Source organism: Crocodylus porosus, unplaced genomic scaffold (genome assembly GCF_001723895.1).
Source record: "Crocodylus porosus isolate Cpor-Errol unplaced genomic scaffold, CroPor_comp1, whole genome shotgun sequence".
In the NCBI taxonomy this organism is placed as follows: Eukaryota; Metazoa; Chordata; order Crocodylia; family Crocodylidae; genus Crocodylus; species Crocodylus porosus.
The window spans coordinates 97,944,158-97,949,298 of record NW_017728943.1 but is presented as its reverse complement, the minus strand read 5'-3'; positions in this window follow the sequence as shown (position 1 = coordinate 97,949,298).

The window sequence follows — 5,141 nt, the reverse complement described above, 5'->3', positions numbered from 1 at the left end:
GGGGTGTGTGTGTATGGGGCCTGGGGCTGTCAGGGGCCTTGAAGGAAGGGGTGTGTGTATCAGGGCCTTGGAGGAGAGGGGGTGTCTGTTGCGGGGGCTCAGACTTCTTCTCTTTTCCTGCCCCCCGCCCCATCCCCTCTGTGCCAGGTAGGTGAAGGGCCAAGGCAGGGCCCAAAGTATCAGTGCAGCAGCAGTTGTTGTTGGTTTTTTAACCCTTTCTGGGGGCTGCTTTATTTTGACTCTTTTTTCCTCACACGGCTGGGGTTGGGGCGGGGGCTGGTTCACTAGCCTGGTCATTCATGCCCATTGTGTCCTCAAAGGAACACCAATTCTGGTGGAGACTCTACTGCATGACCTTGGGCAACTTCTTCCTGGCCTGCTTCCTCCTGGCCCCCAAAACCTCCCGGAGCTGAATGAGCACTGCCGCTCTGGTTGCCTCCCCCCACCTGCTAAACCAGGGCCTGCTCATGTGGCCGAGCCCTGCCAGGCTCCAACTGCAGCGCAAAAATGCACCTGGACTGCACACAAGCAGCGGCATTCAGGGCCTTTGTTTGCACTGTTCTACCTTGCCCGGTGGGCAGCAGCATCCTAAATACAGTGATTCCCCCCCCCCCCTTTTTTTTAAAGGTGTTTTCATTGGGTCAGGAAGTGGGACAGTCTAGATTTCCTGTCATTTTCAACCACAAACCCATCAGGGGCAAGAGGAGCAAAACACAGCCACCCTCCCACCCTGCAGGCGGGTTTTATTATTATTAGTATTTCCCTTCTCAAAAGGATTCCAGCCAGCTTCTCTGACAATGGCATCCCTGATCAGAGAGAAAGAGAAAGGGGCTGCCCCTTTGTCATTGTAAATGAAGGAGTCAAGCCCAAAACACCCAAATATATAGTGTGCGTGTTTGTACAAATAAAGGAATCAGTCAAGCCAGAAACCCAACTATATAGAGGGGCGGTGTTTGTGCAAATAAAGGAATCGGGGTATATATGCATGTCTGTGAGCATGTGTGTTTGTGCAAATGAATCAGTCAAGCCAGAAACACCCAAACTATAGTGTGTGTGTGTGCAAATAAAAGAATCCATCAAGCCAGGAATACCCAAATATATAGGGGGGTTGTGTAATAAAGGAGTGTGCATGACTACAAAATGAAGGAATCAGTCAAGCCAGAAACACCCAGCTATATGGGGGGGGTGTTTGTGCAAATAAAGCAATCGGGGTGCGTGCGTGTATGTGACTGCAAAATGAAATCAGTCAAGCCAGAAACACGAAAATATATGGTGTGTGTTTGTGCAAATAAAGGAATCCGTGAAGCCCGAAACAGCCAAATATGGGGGGTGTTTGTGCAACTAAAGGAATCGGTGTGTGGCTGTGCACAATGAAGGAATCGGTCGAGCCAGAAACACCCGAACAGCGAGAGGTGTGTGTGTTCTTGTGCAGAGTAAACAAAGTGGAGGCTGCTTCCTGCAGCTCCTGCGTGCGGGTCACCATTCCCACAGTCCCGCTGCTGAGTTATGTAGGTTACAAAGGAAGGGAGGGCGGGAGCGGGAAGCTCTGACGTCCGCATTTTGTTCCCGGGCTGCTGCAGCCCGTGCGCGCAGGCTCGACCGGGGACGTGACTCTATGCAATTGGCACTTGAGGCTGCCGAAACGAAATGCACATTCCAGGGACACGGAGCCAGCGCCGCCGCGGCCCCGTCACGCTGCTAAGCACCGCCTCCCGCGCTGCTATTTCTGGGCTCGAAGCTCCCTCCCGAGCTCAACTTTTACTTAACGTAGCGAGAGCAGCGTGCACAGGATCCCCGCATTGCGTGTTGTAATAGCCCTCCCTCGCCCTGAGCGAGCTCGGGGCTCTGCGGCTCATCCCTGCCGCTCTTCTCCCTCCCACCCGCCTGATGCTTTGCCATGTTCGTGGCATTTTTGCTATTATTTGCTCGCCACGCGACCGATCTGATTCTGCAGCACGTAGCTCCCTCCTTTTTGCCCCCCGGCCTTGGCAGCCTGGGGCTTGCTTGCTTGGTCAATGGCGATCCTGCATTGCTGACCGTCGAAGCAGAGGCTGCAGTAATGGGCAACCCAGGTCACATCCCAGTGGGCACCTGGGTGTTTCGATGTGGCTTCAATCGCAGTGCTTTGTCATCAGAGCGAGTAACTGGCGCCCTGCACCCCGGCTGCTAGGGCATGCTCTCCGGCCGCAGGGGGAGGCCGAGGAAATGATTCCCTCACCCGCCATGCTCTTGATCCGCTGGCCCCACTTCGGAGCTGGACGAGGGCTCTCGGTCCCCACAACCCGTGGAGTGGCAGGGCTAGCTTTCCTGCTTTGTAGCGATCACGACGTGTCAGCAGAAGTGAAAGCAATCGGGACTCCTAGTGGAGGTGACAGCTTTTATTAGACCCACTGAATAGTTGCAAAATAAATAAATGAGTCTTTTGTTGCAAGCTTTCGGGCACACCCTCCCTTCCTCGGCCCGGGACAGGTCAAAGATTGTAACATTTCTCCCAGGTGGAAATGCAAATGCCTATCTTTCTGCCTTGCTGTGTTTGAAAGGGTTGCTGAGGCGGGAGGCAGAGAGAGAAGCGGGCGTGGGAGCCCACGAGGGACCGGGCTCTGCAGTGATCCCATGCAGTTTTACCCCGACTTGGAAGCGGGATTTAAAAACACACAAAGCATGCAAAAGCGCCGCGGGGATTTCCAGAGCCCCAGCCGGGTGATCGTGCCCTTGCACCGGCAAGTCCCGAGGCCCCTCCCCGGAGGCCGGGCAGAGGTCAGCCCGTCCCCGCCGCCTGCAGCCGGGGGCCAGCCCCACACGCACGGCCCCGTCGCCCGGTGCGCTCTGGTGCCTCCGAGCAGTTTCCCGCCCTCGCTCCCCGGCCCTGAGGGAACCAGCGCCTCCCCCGGGCGCCCTGAGCTCCGCTCCTGGCCCCGTGCCGGGGGAAGCTCGCCCCCTTCTCAGAGCCGTTGCTGTGGGGCAAAACGGGGTGGGGGGGGGAGACTGTGAAAACACGGGGGCATAAAAACCCACATCCAAGCAGCGTTTCAAGGGGCGGCCTCTTCCCATGTGCTTTTCCTCTCGGGTTTCACCTTAAGTCATCCATTACCGCCGGGGCTTCAGCATTCCCAGCGCGCCTAGGGCCCATTGTTTTGCCTTTCGGGGCTCCTGGTTTTTTTTTTTAAATTATCATTGTTTTTTTTTCTGGAGACAAAAGGGTTAAGGCTTCTTGTTTCCCGGCTCAAAGCAGCTCTCCCCTTTTATAATTTAAAGCTGCTTTTTCCACCCTCTACCCCCGCTTCCTCCCCCGCTTCTCTAAGAGCCTTTATCAATGTATACTAAGTAAACAGCGCTTTGTTTTCGTCTTCCACCCACTGCCCTCTTTCTCCAGACTGAAGCTGGAGCCCTTCCAACCCTGCTGCAGCAGTTGCAGCCTCCACACAGAGAGAAGAGGAAGGTTTCTAGGGTGAGGCAATGCGTCTGCAATTCGCAGAGACAAGGCAGGAATTGTAATGGGACTTCATCATGTGATGGCTTATGAAAGAGGAAGTCAGGATGCTTTAGTCACGTACTCTTTGCCCTCTTGCTTAGCCTCCAGATTCTCTGAAGGGGGGGAAGTACATATATTTATATATGTTGGTCGGCAGCCAAGAAGTAGTGTGTTTGCGCATTTCAGATCGTGGGCAAAGTTGAGTGTGAGCAGTCAAGGCTGCAGGGAAGGAGAATTAAGAGGGGGAGCAACCTTTTTTTTTTTTTTTTTTTTTGAGCAACCTTTCAGCTGGGGCTGCCTTTTGGCTGCAGAACAGAAACCCTGATTTCCTCCCCCAGAAAAATACCTTGAGGGAAAAGTCAAGATGAACCTTTTTACATTTATCCCTCCCTCCCATTACCGTTGCAAGATAATTCTGAAAGAAAGGACAGAAACATTTCAGAACTCCACATCAAAAGGCTGAACATGATTCGAAGGGGAGGAAAAAACCCTAGCAGTGGCTAAATTAAGTAGAAAATGTGGTTTATAATCAGCTCACATACGCTCTCCAAACTTGAAGTGTAGCACTGAAATCTGAAATGGAGGCTTTGCTTACGTGTTTATTATTGCTTTTTTTTTTTTTAAACAGAAAATACCCCTTACTGCTTGTCCATTGTCATGTTCCTGTGATAGTAATTGTTACTGCTAGAGGACACCTAATGGTATTTCGTGGTAATGCCATGTGCCTGGAGAGGAACTTGTGTAACTACTGATGGCACACACTGGCCAGATTCTACTAGTTTTCCACACACGCAAGTTCAGTGGATGTCAGTAGGGCCACCTCACAGGGTCATTGAACAAAATCTGGCCCATGATAAAAAATAACATCCCTTCAACTGTGCTTAGAGAGGACGTTTCACTACTCCAAGTAGCTTGTAAGGGTGTGACATGCTTTTTAGCTTCCCTAGGTCAAGCATATTCTTCTATTCCCCCCACAAGCTTCCCGTGTACTACTCCTATTACCCTGTATTTCAATACCAAGCGCCATTCTTCACACCATGGGTGCAATGTGTCCTTCTCTTCCCTCTTTTCTTCTCTGACAAATTAATTAAATGCATATTCTCCTCCCGTGACAAATGTTCAGTTCATTTCTCTGTTCCTTTCTCGCAAGGCCCTTCATTTCCTTCTTTCCCCAGGACAGAGCTCTTCATGTCCCTAGACTCCCCTCCGCCATACCTGGAGTGACCCTTGTGCCCAGTACACCAAGGGCTCTGTATATGCCCCATCCAATTTGTTAGTGTCCACTTCCTTCTTTCCTAGGAAAGAAGACCTGGTCTACACTGCAGCGTTCAACCAGTAGAATTCCAGTTCTGTCCACCAAACTTTGCCTGCACCTATATTCAAAGTGCCTCTAGGGCAGCATTATCCTCCTTTTTGTCAGCAGACGTGCACAACTCCTCCAAGATAGAAAAGGTTTTTGCTACCACTCAGCAGCCAACAGAAGGCATGTGTAGACCAAATGCCTTGGTTCCTTCAGCAGCGAGTGCCTTATCACGGTGCTCTTCTGTGCCAGCAGAAGGCTGGGACAGGGTGGGATCTTGTTATGCGAGATGTTGCTATTGGGTGCTATTACCCTTTTCCTCCATCCATAGAGAATTGTGGAGCTGTACACAACAGGGTGGATACACAG